General features: G+C 42.1%; 1 protein-coding gene across 1 annotated transcript in view; it reads right to left on the minus strand.

The window, feature by feature from the left end:
* arl15b (ADP-ribosylation factor-like 15b) overlaps positions 1 to 16,683 on the minus strand; it is a 94,971-nt gene that overhangs the window by 66,687 nt on the left and 11,601 nt on the right. The window lies entirely within an intron of this gene.

Genomic DNA, 16,683 nt, shown 5'->3' on the forward strand with positions numbered 1-16,683 from the left:
CAGCAGCAGCACGCTTTCACTGAAGTCCTATCGGAACAGAATGGTGCCTGGATTCAAGCGAAATAACAACTTCGTTTTATCTCCTCCGAACACACCATGTATTTCCCAAAGCTGTCAGAGCTCTGTGATTAAGCATCGTGAATACGGAAGATACCGTCCAGTAATATGTGCTGCCCGTTGTTTCATAACGTGGCTGGAGTAAAGCCTGACCGATCCAACGTCACGCAGCACAAACTAAGATCAAAGCTCACAGGATTTTACTACTGAAGCTGGTTAAGTGTGAGTGAGCGCTCGTGCTGGGGTCACCGGTCGAACTGTTATCGACGACACGTTAGGGTTGGGCGGTATGACGATATTACCGTATACCGCGGTATTCAAAAATGGTGACGGTATTCAAAAATGGTGACGGTATATTTTAAATGTGAAGCGCCGAATTTCTGCTTCAGGTTTACCTTGAAAACTGAGACTTTAGGACATGCGTGCATCCACAGTGAGGGAGGGGTGGGCGGTTGGAGCTCGCTGATTGGCTGTGGGGTGCTCACACAGAGAGACGAGTGAAGAGCCACACTGGCTAGCGTTAGCTGTGAGCTAACAAGCAGAAACTGAAAAACGGCTCGTCTTTTAATTTTTCAAAATCAACATTTTTTATCAGTTCAACCGGAAATGAACACGAGCGCGTGCATGCGCGGACGTGTACTTATTTACTAAATATATCTTCAGTGTAAATCGAGCACAAGTGTTGAGAAAAAGGAGCAAACAGTAATAATAACGTTACGCCCAATCCGCTGTTCTGACTCTCGTCTGCCATAGATTTTCCTGCCTATGTAAGAACTATTTTTTCCTAAATAAAAGCGCTATATTAAGAAAAAAGAATGTCTCACCTGTCGGGTAATGTGAATTATAAAATATATTGTCTGGCCCTTTAAGAATGTTAAGCGCACTATAGGGCGTAGGGAGCGAGTGTGTAGGGAAGAGAGCGGATTTGCACCGTTTCTGTGCTCGAGTTGTTTTGCACTGAGCTTGTGTGACATGTAAAGTAGCGTTCTCGTTAACCACTCAAATGTTTGGACTTTGAATTATTTTAACATTATTTTACATCACCGTCATCGCAACATGAACATTTACATTCATATTTTTTGTTACGGTATAGAACTTAATTCTGGATTACAGGCAGAACTAATCGTACACGTTCATACACTTGTAAGAAATATCTGTAACTATAAACTAAGCAGTTAACTTTTGAAATATATTGAAGTGTTTAGCTGCTATTATTCTGTTTTGTGTGGGCAGTGAGAGATTACAGAGCCAAAATGTTATGTGTTAATGTTTGTGTTAAAGTGTAATTGATACACATGCATTTATACTTATGCGTATTTATTATAGATCAGATAAGATAAGCAATGTTTGACGTTCAGATTGTTAAATCTTTTTATAATAAAACATTGAAGTATTGTAATTACACTCAAGTGTGTACACTGTACAGTTTGTCCGCGACACAACCCCCCCCCCGCCAATCCCCCCCGCCGCGGTAATACCGTATACCGCGGTATTTACTGAAGACGGTATGACGGTATGAAAATCGGCAATATCGCCCAACCCTACGACACGTTCAACAAAATTGAGCCTCTTACCCACAACAGTTCAGCGTTTGTACATGATATAGAGCGTCCATCAAGAAACGCTTATGTAACCAGCTGATGTCTGACAAAAAAGAGAAAGAAGATTAAAAATATCTGTTGATGCATGCTCAATAATCCAGGTACAAGCCGTAGCCTAGTGGTTAAGGTACTGGACTAGTAACCAGAAGGTCGCTGTTTCAAGCCTCACAGCTGCCAGGTTGCTGCTGTTGGGCCCTTAAGCAAGGCCCTTAACCCTCAATTGCTCAGACTGTATACTGTAATGTAAGTCGCTTTGGATAAAGGCGTCTGCTAAATGCCGAAAATGTAAATGTAAATATACACAAATCCACAAAGTTGAATCAGTTTATCTGGACACGTGTCCAGATGAACTGATTCAACTTTGTGGAAGATTAAAAATAGTTAACAAAAAAATCATGCTATAAAATCTTTAAAGAAAAAAATGTAAACCAGCAAGTATTATTGCTTTTATTAAACTAAATACGTCTATAACTAACTAAATATAATGAACTTTAGTTTTTAAAGCTAATACCTTGTTCACACTACACGATTTTTGTCCTGATTTTCGCTCGCCGACTGATTTGCCGGCTCGGGAGCAACTCGGCGTTCGCTCGACGATCGGAACTCGACTCTCGATCGCTAAGTGTGAACTACTCATCAACTCGATCTGAGCAGCTCGATCCAAAGCGAGATTTCTAGCATGTCAGATATCTGGATCTGAGTTGCCCGACTGGCAATGTGTGCTATGTCGAACAGCCAAGAAGGAATAAAAACAGAACACACGAGGGCGCTTTCTCATGTGTCGGCCCAGCACTGCCCAGATCTTGAGATTTCGAGCTCAAATCCCAGGCGGTGCTATCGACCTTGCCATGCACCAACACAGGCATGATTGGAATCGTCTGAGAGAGGGAGCGGGTCGTGTTCATTGTGGCTGTACATTTGCCGTCTGGTTGAGGCGCCTGCACTAGTGATGGATGATCTGCAGCTTTTAGTGCAGGGGTGTCTGAACTCAGCCATCTGCAGCCAGTTGTGACAGTGGACAGTGCACGCAATTGAGGGTTAGGGGCCTTGCTCAAGGGCCCAACAATGGAACGGGAAATCTTCTGATTACTAGTCCAGTTCCTTGACCACTAGGTTACAACTGCCTATTTAAAACAGCCAGTTATGTAATTTAGAAATAAAATGTAAGTTAGGAAATTCCTGTTTCCTGAACAGTGGGTGTTGCTATGAAACACCAAAACTTAAACGCACCCCAACTCCTTTACCCCAACATGAAACAATAATGAGGTTACATCTACATTCATGTTCCCGGAGCTTTTGGATAGACGTGGTGGCTCCAAAGAAACTAAGAATAGATGAAGTGTGACTGCAGAAGATTTTAGGCATATTGGGAAAATAATTTTTTCCACAGAGTGAAGTTTGTGTGTGTATGTGTGAGTGTGTGTGTTTATTTGGCAGGAAACAGTTGTTGGAATAAAGGAGTAGAATAATGTTCCCATTAGAATTAACTGGTGAGTGAAATTTGTTTACACGAATCGCAGTTTACACAACACTGCAGAAATCAGATCATTATTCATTCAAATAAAAAGCAAGTGTAGTTTATAGTAATCTGTGATTGGGTCTGTGGGTCTGTGATTGCATATTATTTTCTCCAGGCCCCCAACTAGAAGAGTTTGGACACCCCCCCCTGGCTTGGCGTGTCTCTCCGCACATTTACATTTTCAGCAGACGCCTTTATCCAAAGCGAGTTACATTACAGTTACAGTATACAGTCTGAGCAACTGAGGGTTAAGGGCCTTGCTCAAGGGCCCAACAGCAGCAACCTGTCCGTGGTGGGGCTTGAACCAGCGACCCTCTGATCACTGGTCCAATACCTTAACCACTAGGCTACAGCTGGCACATGATGCAGCTATAAGATCCCAGTGTGGGAAGCCTCAAAGAATTAAATAATACACTATTGGTTTCTACATTTGTAACTGGTCCACACACACACACACACACACACACACACACACACACACATCAGTGTTTTTTTTACTACTTGACTGAGAAGGATTTCTGGTGGAAAGACTTGAAATATAGACACGCAGAATGAAGGGACAGATAAATAGGAAGAGGTCGCCCTCTAGTGGCTGTAAGAAGAACTTAAGGCTCTTGACCAATCACATTCACATCATGTACACTGTGAGCTGGTCTAGACAAGCAAAAAGCAAACTGGATCCAGGGTTTGGACAATTACACACATGTAATGAAGATGAAACGTCCTGGCAGTTTACTTAGTTTGAACTACTGGAATATTTTACAATTTAGAGTTTACCGATTACTCCGATTACCGAAATCTTTTTAACTGCGTCTCTGTCTCAAAAAAGCATTTGTGAGGTCAAACCCTGGTGATTGATGAAGCTTAGATCACAATCGACTTTCTAATTCATCCCAAAAACCTTTAGTAAGTTCACACCGACCTCATTAAACAATGTCCTCATGGTCCCTTCGTGTACAGGAACTTGATACAAAGGGAAAGAATGGAATATTCTTAGTATTCTTGGCCTGGAGCAAATTGGAAATACACGTCTGTGAGATTACTTCCCTGCTAACTTGGGAAACGGGAAATATTTTGAACAAAGCGAATCATTTTCCTGTGAAGTGATATAAAAAGCTCCGGTGCCGAATTACAGGAAACGTTCAGACTTTTACTGATTTCTTATCAAAAGTAACAAGCCTACGTGGTTCAGACGTCCATGTTATGATATTGTTACACTCTTATACTACAACTACGGCACTACTAAACTAACAGGACAATGTGTGTAATTTCATGGACCTTGTTTTTCAAACATCACAGATTTCAGGGATCTGTGAGCCACATTTCACGGCAGTCATTATATAACACTCATAAATTAAATGATAGAATAAATGGAAGCTACAAAACACAGCACAGCTCCCTTAACGGTTGAATGTAACCCTAGAACATCCAGTGATAGTTCGAGGCTTCATGTTCTGTCTCAAATTGGTTGTTAGTTTTACAAACTCAGTCACCCGAGTCGTGTTTTTAGCTGCTTTAGACTTCCACATCTTGGACAATTTGTCGAAGTGATTGCTAACTGAATTGCCGTAGGATCGCTAGAACGCCTCATAGTGCAAATTAACCAGTAAACGTGAGACACTTGAACGCTATGTGAATGAAAAATGTTACATCGCTGAACACAAACCTTACATTTGGAATCGCATATTGATCGGGTCGTGACTCGATGTTCACGATAGTGAGTTAGGTAGGGCCTTAACTATAATATGACGTAGCTGACTTCAGGTAGCAGTGGGGCTGTGGCAGATCAGGTGGCTGCAGCACAACACAACACAGCAGTTAGATTGGTCATAATGTCTCAAATTGATCAACTTACAGTATGTTCTCAAAATGGTCTGTATGTACCAATAAATGTTCCCTCCGCTTACTACAGGTGCAATGCAGAAACACACCCCCGGATAGGACGCCAATACATCGTGGGGCCTCGGCCATCAGACATATCACTCACTATCATATCTGTACGTAGATGCCCGACTGGATAATAGCACTGCTGGGGATTCGAACCCTGGATCAAAGCAGTAGTGGGCTAGAGTAATTTACCTCCGCGCCACCCGAGTGAGTGAGACTTACTGTATATTTTCAATCGATTCTATACACACCATTTACAACATTTATATATTTAACATCAATTCACTTCCAATTTAAGTTCATAATACAACAGTAGCTTCCAAATATAACAGGAAGCAACTGTGTTTAGGTTACCGGAAAGAAGGGCGGCACGGTGGCTTAGTGGGTGGCACTGTCGCCTCACAGCAAGAAGGTCCTGGGTGCGATCCGGATCCTTTCTGTGTGGAGTTTGCATGTTCTCCCCGTGCCCGCGTGGGTTTCCTCCGGGTGCTCCAGTTTCCTCCCACGGTCCAAAGACGTGCAAGTGAGGAGGGAATTGTCCATGACTGTGTTCGATATAAACTTGTGAACTGATGAACCTTGTGTAATGAGTAACTACCGTTCCTGTCATGAATGAGTGTAAAACATGACGTTAAAATCCTAATAAACAAACAAACAAACAGGAAAAAAGGAAAAAATAACTGACCTATGATATTAAGATCAAATCAAACTAATAATAAACGTTTAACTGCTGGTATGTTTTAATAACTAAAGTTTATCCAGTTAAGAAAAGCCTTGATTTCACACCATCTTAAACAGTAGCAGGTTTGATTCACACTGTGCACGTTTCATACAGCCCACGCTTAGAGGCAGAAAGATGGTTCAGGGCTGATACTGGTGGGTATTTCCATTGAAATCCATGTGTGTACAGCGATATTCGTGCAGGCTGAGAGGTTTGCCAGACCGGTTCGGCCAACAATAGGAAATGCAAATGTCCTGGCAGCCCAGAGGGGGATTTAGAGGAAGTCCCACCTCTTATTATACAAAAGATGCAGGCACAATAAAGAATACACGGCTCATTCCATTCCCACAGAGTGAACAGGGAAGGTGGCTGTTATCAGCTGTCGTACAATAACTCAGCACTTTATTAGGTACACCTATCAGGCTCTTGGTAAGTTACAACTACCATAGAGATGAACTTTGCAGGTATACAATTACAGACTGGAGCCTATCTGTTGCGCTGTACACTTTGAAACCTGACCCGTGATGCATTCAAACAAGGACTGTTAATCCCATAGGATCCATTACTGATCTGTTACTGATCTACCCAAAATATAAAGTCATTAGCATCCTGTGATCACAAAGTGATTAAAAACAAACTATAGCAGTGGTTATTATATATATGGTTATGAAATATATATAAAATATATATATATTATTTATATAAAAAAGAATTTAACATACAAAATACATGCCACTTGTAATAAGTCGCACTTTCTTTAGTTTTGTTCAGTAAAGCAGTTTTGCATGAATTAAAATAGTAACAGCTTTTTCCCCAGAGCTGTCTCCATATTGAACTCTGAAATGTCTGTGACACTGACCACGGTCAAACAAGCTGGGTTTGGAGGCCGGCTGGGTTCAAAGAATGAAAGTACTGCTTCAGTATGTTTATTTTAAAGCTTGAATGAAGTTTAGTTTTGATCACATGGAGAAAGAAATCGCCAGAACATGGCAGCCTTTACACCGATCAGCCATAACATTAAAACCACCTCCTTGTTTCTACACTCACTGTCCATTTTATCAGCTCCACTTACCATATAGAAGCACTTTGCAGTTCTACAATTACTGACTGTAGTCCATTTGTTTCTCTGCATGCTTTCTTAGCCCCCTTTCACCCTGTTCTTCAATGATCAGGACCCCCACAGGACCACCACAGAGCAGGTATTATTTAGGTGGTGGATCATTCTCAGCACTGCAGTGACACTGACATGGTGGTGGTGTGTTAGTGTGTGTTGTGCTGGTATGAGTGGATCAGACACAGCAGCACTGCTGGAGTTTTTAAATATTATGTCCACTCACTGTCCACTCTATTAGACACTCCTACCTAGTTGATCCACCTTGTAGATGTAAAGTCAGAGACGATTGCTCATCTATTGCTGCTGTTTGAGTCGGTCATCTTCTAGACCTTCATCAGTGGTCACAGGACGCTGCCCACGGGGAGCTGTTGGCTGGATGTTTTTGGTTGGTGGCGTATTCTCAGTCCAGCAGTGACAGTGAGGTGTTTAAAAACTCCAGCAGCGCTGCTGTGTCTGATCCACTCATACCAGCACAACACACACTAACACACCACCACCATGTCAGTGTCACTGCAGTGCTGAGAATGATCCACCACCTAAATAATACCTGCTCTGTGGTGGTCCTGTGTGGGTCCTGACCATTGAAGAACAGCATGAAAGGGGGCTAACAAAGTATGTAGAGAAACAGATGGACTACAGTCAGTAATTGTAGAACTACAAAGTGCTTCTATATGGTGAGTGGAGCTGATAAAATGGACAGTGAGGTGGTTTTAATGTTATGGCTGATCAGTGTATAGTTAGTATTCTTAATATTGAATTTACACAATCAGTACAATCAGTTCAGTACAAGTACTAACAAAACATTCTAATCATAAATAATAAAGATGATTTTGTATTTGAAAGCTTTTTATGTGACGTAGAAAACTCATCACAAGTTATTTAACAGAGAGGGGGCAAATACTTTATTACAGCGCTGTGTGTGTGTACACAACAACACATCTTCACTTACAGATAAAAAAGGATGTGAACTGTCGTGTGCATGTCTCTGCTGGGATGGACAGTCGGGGCAGCAGATTATCAGGAGGATTTACACCAGCATGAGGTTCGAGGCAATTAAAAATCAGATGTAAATAAATGTACATCACATACGCAATATAACAGGACTGATTTTGACGGGAGCGCGAGTGTATCAGCTTCACTGTAATGCGAACAGAACTGAGTGTGACTGACGGTGGAGTTTTTAACAAGACGTGAACTTCTGAATTATTTATTTAATGAAGTCAGATGTAACGCTGGTTAAGGATCACAATTTAGGCTCTAAAACGCGGTACTAAACAGAGTAATACAAGAACATGAACGATGCGGAGCGTCACACCTGAAGCTTCACTAACTAAACTGCAAAAGAAACGAGGACTTTTTATGAAGTTTAACACGTCCAGAACTCATACCTGGCCGGGAAACTACCGTATTTGACCCCTCTTTCCCACCGTCCTCCCGTATTAGTATTTTCCCGTAAATTTCCCGTATTATATTATAATTTAAAAAACATTCCTGTGCCTCTCCAAAGTGAAATGTCACTAACCTCGCGAGAACTGCCACCCAGGCTTGCCCAGGCAAGTGGCAGTTCTCGCGAGGTTAGTGCGGACAGCGGGAACAAACCTGGAACAGGGAGAGATGGATGGATGCAAGGAGAGAGAGAGGGCATTCCTGCCAAAAAAGTAAAGACTGCATGTAAATATCTAGAGAAATGGGACATCGAATTTACCTTTCTAAAGAGGAGCAGGATGGGGCAGAGTTCTGCATTCTGTAAGGTTTGTAACTGCGATTTTAGTGTCTCTCATGGGGGAAGGAGCGATGTCCACAGCATTTCAGTGTCAACAAGGGTAGGCCTATCAGATTCTGATCATCTAATTGTAGTTTGTAAGTGGTTCACAGGTGGTTATTTTAGATTTCTTGTAAACCGGTCTTAAAATGTAAGGGATACTGAACCTCGGTTGGGCTGGTGGGACGGCTCGAAGCGCGCGGAGGAAAATTTCCCTTATTTTTAAATCCAAAACTTGACAGGTATGCCAGAACTGAAGCAGTCAGGACCAGCTTTGTGATTTTAAAAAGAATATCCAACAATAACAACGGACTGAAAAACAAATGAGGTAATTAGACTCAAAACAAAATAGTTTAAAAACCTGCACATTTTGTTCACATTTGTTCATTTTTTTTTGTTATTTTGCATTTGTTTGTTTAAATAGTAAAATAATGTTGATGTTTTTTCTCTGCCTACTTCTAATTTTCTGATTGTAACATCTAAACATTAACAGCTTATTAGAACTGCACAATTTACTGCTTCTCATAAAGAGTGGGCAGTTGTAGCCTAGTGCTTAAGATACTGGACTAGTAATCAGAGGGTTGCTGATTCAAGCCCCTTCACTGCCAGGTTGCTGCTGTTGGGCCCTTGAGCAAGGCCCTTAACCCTCAATTGCTCAGACTGTATACTGTAACTGTATTGTAAGTCGCTTTGGATAAAGACGTCTGCTAAATGCCGAAAATGTAAATGTAAATGTAAATAAAGAGATAAAATTAATATTGAGCAGAATTAAGTTCACCTTATTGGTCCGGCCCGCCACAACATTCCCAGTTTTTTTATGTGGCCCCTTGGAAAATTTAATTGCCCACCCCTGATTTACATCGTATTAACACGTGTACACAGTTCAGCAAAACCCAGCTAAGCTTCATCGCTCCATTAATGAGCGGGTAAAGCTGAAAATCTCCACGTTTTCGGCTTAACACGATGCTTTTAGATCCACTCAGCTCAGCTACTCTTCTACCGTCTGTCAATGTCAAGAGGAATCCTCCACTTAATAAATAAAACACATTTAACCCATCAGTTCACTACTAGAGCGCTGGGTAAAAATGATACTCCATAAACAATCATAGACCCAATAAATCGGCCTGTAGAGGAAGTCGCTCTTTGTTTTCCCAGTCTGCGGTCTATTCCCAGCTCGTTCCCACCTTTCATAGCAGTGGCCGTTCTGAATAGCATCCTGTTTGGGCACACGCACACAATCCCAGTTTCTCAGCATGCCCTCAGGTGGTTTCCCAAAGCAAGAGGGAGCACTGACCAACCCGAACCGCAGTATGATATATTCCTCCGTCCCTCAGAGAGGAAGTGAAACCTGACTGCTATATCCTGTCTGATCAAAGCACGGAAGGGCAGCATGTGAAATAACAAGGTCTGACATGTCATGCCCATATGAGCCAGTCTCTATTTTGGAGGGGCATGGGGAGATGTAGATCTAGACCTACAGTAAATCACAGGGTTCTTTTATGTAGGTCAGGGGTCAAACTCATTTTCACCGAGGGCCACATCAGCATTATTGTGGCCCTCAAAGGGCCGATTGTAACGTATCCTGCTGTGATTGCGGTCTGCTGTTTTTCTTGGAGGCTGAATTCTGCATTTATATTGTCCTACTTTACCACAGACACGGCCTCATAACACAAGAGACGCACCGGTTTTTCTTCCTGAAGCACAAACTTGTTTTCACTTTCATTAAATTTCCTCCTTCTGCTTAATTTTCTTATTTATCTTGTTGTACATTGTAGGATCATGTGTAAATATGTGTAACATCATCTACTGGCGGGATGTGTCACTTTGCAAGTCACAAAATCAGCCGGCATTTTGAAAGATGCAGTTAATGTAGGATTTTACAGTGTATTTTTAAGACAATTGTTCTGCCCTCTAATAGTTTATCCCCCTTGCTCAGCTAGACAGACAGACAGACAGACAGACAGACAGACAGCTCCCTTCAGAATACAGTCGGTTTTATTTGCTTCCCAGCTGTGTGATACACTGTGTGCATCAAAATGAAGTAAAAATACAAACAATAAAAACAATAAAGAACTTAATACAGTACAAGCACACAGCTGTAGTCAAGTGTTACATCTGGTACAATATGAGATTTAACCAAACGTAAAATAGCGCTAACGAGTTAGCATTTTGTGTAAAGATACTAATTGCTATAGTAACGGTAACAACAGTATTTAATTACGGTAAATTTGTAACTAAAGCGCTGTGATATACTCACTAAACATTTACTAACAACTGAGAATATAAACGCCACGACTTACAGACGATGCTTTGGTATTATACTGCAAGATAATTATTTATATTTATTATTATTGTTTACGTTACTGACTACGCTACTTCGCGTTGTCTTTGCAGTAAAAGTCACATGGCTTCTTAGCGAAGGTTAAAGTTAGTTGTCATGACTACGATGCCACGGTTGTCTCTTAAAGGCGCAGGTGTCCCATTAAATTATAAGCGCGTCTCTGTAACGACTCGAACCATCACAACTATCATACAGTCGTTAAACCTCTCGCGGGCCACATAAAATGATGTGGCGGGCCGGATCTGGCCCGCGGGCCGTGAGTTTGACACCCCTGATGTAGATGATCGTGGTCATAGAGATGCTTAAACTAAATTAAGATGCAGTTCTATGGTATTTCCGTATATGGTGATATTTTTAGTATTGAAAGCAATTAATTGGTGTTGTGGCACCTAGTGTACCAAACTATAAATCTCTCTATTTCCTCGGCTGCTCCCGTTTGGGGTCGCCAGTGGACGGTGATCCGCATTATTGATTTGGAACAGTTTTTACGCCGGATGCCCTTCCTGACACGACCCTCCCTATTTATCCGGGCATGGGACCGGCACTACAGTGCAGTGTTTCCGCTACATGTACTTTGCGGTGGCGGCCCCCCGCTGCTTAATTACTGCCGCCGCTCCATCAGAATTTATATAATTACATAAAAACCGCAATGACCCCCGTCCCAAAGCACTCACAGGCGGTCAGTCTTACAATTCGCATTTCCACCAGTGTTTGGGAACCAAGCGCGCGTCATCAGCGGTGGGCGTTACTTGGATGAAATCTGTCTGCTTCTGTAGGTTGTGCACAGCTGAGTAAAATCTGAGCATTAAATCACAGTAACTCCATAAATGCAAAGTGACTCTGAACACCAAACAGGTTTGTAATGTAAACTACTGAAGGTAAGAAAACAATAAGGTTGGGAAACATCAGCTTAGGGAGGATAAATACCAACTCAAACTCTAAATACCTACTGAGACGTCATTTAACCACAGAAGATTTGAAGTGGAAAGACTTGGAAAAGATTACTGGAGTGGGTGTAATGGCCTGGAGACTTTCTACTGAAACTTCATCACCAATTCCACTAAAGCTGCCGACTGTGGAGCAACAGACTTATTCAACCTGAGAAGTGTAAACAATTTCCACACAGCAGCACAATTCAGCTCTACAGTTCAGTTCAGGTGATCTGGTACTACAAAACTGAATTTGGGCTTTTAATATTGATGACTGGTCCAGTACAGAACTGCATAGCTGTTTGGGTTTGAAACGCCCAAGACTGACGCCAATCAGCGACAAACGGTGATGTTCAATTCAACACCAAGTACCAATCATTCCTATTGGCTATAAGAACATAATAATTATTCATTTTTACCACCACTTTGTCCTGGTCAGCTTCGCAGAAACACAACCCAGGCTGGATGCCAATCCATCGTGGGGCTTCGGCCATGCCCTCTCAGACAGCCAATCGTGTCTGTATGTAGACGCCTGACCAGCCGAGAGCAGTGTTGGGGATTGGAACCCTGGATCCCAGCAATAATGGGCAACCATATTGTACCGCTGCACCACCCAGGCGCCCACACACTATATTATCATTATTGCTATCATTATTAGATAAATTATGATTAAGTTCTGCAGCCATAAACGATTTAAGCACTTAAATACACTCGGTCTGTAATGAGATGCCTACACGTTAACTTTTTTATTTATTTGGGTTTTAACACCATGTTTAACACATTTGTGTCATTTAATGGCAAAATAGATATTATGTTTCTGTCTGTTTATCTTATTTTGTCTTTATATTTTGGTCCATTTTATATTTTCAATTTTGTATGTCTGTGAGGTAGATTAAAACTGTTCCTGTGTAAGACTTTTGTTATTATTACTGCTTACGTTTTTCCTTTTCTTTGCTAAAATTGTTCTAACCAATTGCACAGTTTTTCTTAATTTTTTTTATGTATATCTGTAACTTTTTATATATTGTATATTTTATATTTTATATTGCTATTATATCTTACTAAGCTTTGGAAGTACAAATGTCCATATTTTTAATGCCAATAAAGCTACGTTTGAGTTTCTTTTATGGTTTCAGGCACGTTTACTTACTGCGTTTCGGGCGGCACGGTGTCTCGGTGGGTAGCACTGTCGCCTCACAGCAAGAAGGTCCTGGGTTCGATCCCCAGGTGGGGCGGTCCGGGTCCTTTCTGCGTGGAGTTTGCATGTTCTCCCCGTGCCTGTGTGGGTTTCCTCCGGGTGCTCCGGTTTCCTCACACAGTCCAAAGACGTGCAAGTGAGGTGAATTGGAGACACTAAATTGTCCATGACTGTGTTCGATATAACCTTGTGTGATGAGTAACTACCGTTTCTGTCATGAATGTAACCAGAGTGTAAAACATGACGTTATAATCCTAATAAACAAACGAACTTATTGTGTTTCCGTGGTGTCCTACACGTTCACTATCACTGTCGTCAATATGACGTTTGTGGCTCTTATTTGGACTAGTTCTTGCAGTGGATAAACATTCTGATTTTAAAACAATGTGGCTTTGTGTGTGTGTGTGTGAGTGTGTGTGTGTGTGTGTGTGTGTGTGTGTGGTGTTTTGTTTTGTTTAGATTTAACAGTCTCAAGTTCACCTCAGCTCAAGCCTGAGGGTGATTGTTTAGAAGATCGGACTGATAACGCGGTATTTTAACACACCATTAGCACTAAGAGCAGATCACCCTCGGCACTAATGACCCAATTATACGAGCCTCTCCGAGCTACCACTGAGCGCTCGAGCAGAACGAGCACTCGCCACCTACCGAGTACTCCGCTCAGCGCTGCACGGCCGCACGGCGCTTCACACACCAGAGCGCCTCCAAAAGCAAGCAGGAGAAAGAGAGATCTGGTCTGGAGCTGGTACAACTGTGGCTGGTATTTATTTGACTTTATCCGTCGGTGGTAAGGAATCGAGGCGGCCGCCTCCTGACAAAACAAATGAACATAACATCGCTGCATAACAGAGAAACGATGATCTGATCTTTATTCCTCTCTCAGTGCTGCAGGAATGTTTGTTCCTACGACCCCTGAACACACGGTGAACGTGCCTGAACAAGACAAGCATGTGATGCACAACCTACAGACACTCTGTGAATTCAGTATATGACTATTATGTTTATACAGCAAGCATTTGGCCGTCTGGTTTCTTTTACTTTTCCATATTTGTCACAACTAGGGATGCAAATTCTGCCAATTTATTTTAAGCTATAACCTGCAGCCATTAGTTAACAGTAAACCAACAAACACATCCACCAATCAGCCATAACATTAAAACCACCTCCTTGTTTCTACACTCACTGTCCATTTTATCAGCTCCACTTACCATATAGAAGCACCTTGTAGTTCTACAATTACTGACTGTAGTACATCTGTTTCTCTGCATGCTTTGTTAGCCCCCTTTCATGCTGTTCTTCAATGGTCAGGACCCCCACAGAGCAGGTATTATTTAGGTGGTGGATCATTCTCAGCACTGCAGTGACGCTGACATGGTGGTGGTGTGTTAGTGTGTGTTGTGCTGGTATGAGTGGATCAGACACAGCAGCGCTGCTGGAGTTTTTAAACACCTCACTGTCACTGCTGGACTGAGAATAGTCCACGAAGCAAAAACATCCAGCCAACAGCGCCCCGTGGGCAGCGTCCTGTGACCACTGATGAACGTCTAGAAGATGACCGACTCAAACCGCAGCAATAGATGAGCGATCGTCTCTGACTTTACATCTACAAGGTGGACCGACCAGGTAGGAGTGTCTAATAGAGTGGACAGTGAGTGGACACGGTGTTTAAAAACTCCAGCAGCGCTGCTGTCTGATCCACTCATACCAGCACAACACACACTAACACACCAGCACCATGTCAGTGTCACTGCAGTGCCGAGAATCATCCACCACCTAAATAATACCTGCTCTGTGGTGGTCCTGTGGGGGTCCTGACCATTGAAGAACAGGGTGAAAGCAGGCTAAAACAGTATGTAGAGAAACAGACGGAACTGACTACAGTCAGTAATTGCAAAACTACAAAGTGCTTCTATATGGTAAGTGAAGTTTCTGCATAAGAAACGAAAAAAATTTGAAAGAAATTGTGCAAAACAGCTCAGTTCTAACATTTCAACTAGTCTACTAGTTTTCAGGCTTTAAAATTTAACGCTGACCCTAAATCAATCTAAAATGTATATAAATTAAATGTAATACAGCCAATCGTTTATGCAGGCTTAAAAAAACAATTAAATACATTCAGGCATTAAATACAGTCCACAGTTTTTTTTAATAAGCCTTGGATGTTTATTCAGATGAGCTGTTAATAAATAAAGATGCTATGGCAAGCCACGTCTGTATGTAAACGCCCAACCAGCCAATAGCACAGCTGGGGATTTAAACCTTGGATCCCAGCAGTAGTGAGTTAGCGTAATTTACCGCTGCGCTATTAGACTCAACCCTTCATGACGCTGGACTTCTAATACAAATGAAACAAGGTAAAAGTTAAACACAAGTAACTAATAAAAGAGTTAAAAGGTTGCGCAATCGAGCCAGGGTTCGGTCTGGGCTTCTGCACTACGGGCTTAATCGGTCTGCAATATTAATAGCTGACTGAGCACATAAGCGGCCTATGATACTTCCATGATAAGCACATAAGCGGCCTATGATACTTCCATGATATGCACATAAGCGGCCTATGATACTTCCATGATATGCACATAAGCGGCCTATGATACTTCCATGATAAGCACATAAGCGGCCTATGATACTTCCATGATATGCACATAAGCGGCCTATGATACTTCCATGATATGCACATAAGCGGCCTATGATACTTCCATGATAAGCACATAAGCGGCCTATGATACTTCCATGATATGCACATAAGCGGCCTATGATACTTCCATGATATGCACATAAGCGGCCTATGATACTTCCATGATAAGCACATAAGCGGCGCAGTGGCGGCCGAGGTAATAAAATGGTTGCGATCACACCTCTAAATTATTCATTAACCTCTTCGACTAAAAGCTTGTTGTCCAGTTATTCATCTGACAGAGTATTAATTAGTAACATTATTGACTGGTTAAATATCAACAGTGTAACAGGATGCTTTATTTACCAGAGTAAAGAACAGAAATATGAACCTGGTGCTAGTTAAGTGCTGTTTTTATTGGTATTATGCTTAAATTGACATTTAAAGAGAATAACTAAACAACAGCAAACAATAGTAGATGTGTTAAATCTCTAATAATGAGTTGGTACGAGGTAAATAGCACTTTGAATCTACCCACTAGGGGGCGCTCTGCAGTCTAACATGCTAGCACACCAGTGAGAAGTGTTCAATTGTGCAATTTCATTAGACTCACTGCCCTGGTCGAGCGTCTACATGAACGCAAGTCTGCGATTTTCAGGACTGAAAATCCGAGTGCCTGCACCAGGTGGGGGGGGCTTGGAGTGTAGCGTGGCTCTTCAGATGCAGTAGCGGTTAAGGTACTGGACTAGTAAGCAGAAGGTCACCGGTTCAAACCCCACCACCGCCAGGTTGCCACTGTTGCCTTACCCCTCGATTGCTCAGACTCTATACTGTAAGTCGCTTCGGATGAAAGCGAAAATGTAAATGTAACTGCAGTAGGAGTCTGTGTGGGAACCCAAGACTGGCAGGTGATAAGCACAGGACGCAGATCGAACAAGTG

The sequence above is a fragment of the Trichomycterus rosablanca genome, chromosome 18, assembly GCF_030014385.1.
Source record: "Trichomycterus rosablanca isolate fTriRos1 chromosome 18, fTriRos1.hap1, whole genome shotgun sequence".
Taxonomy (NCBI): Eukaryota; Metazoa; Chordata; class Actinopteri; order Siluriformes; family Trichomycteridae; genus Trichomycterus; species Trichomycterus rosablanca.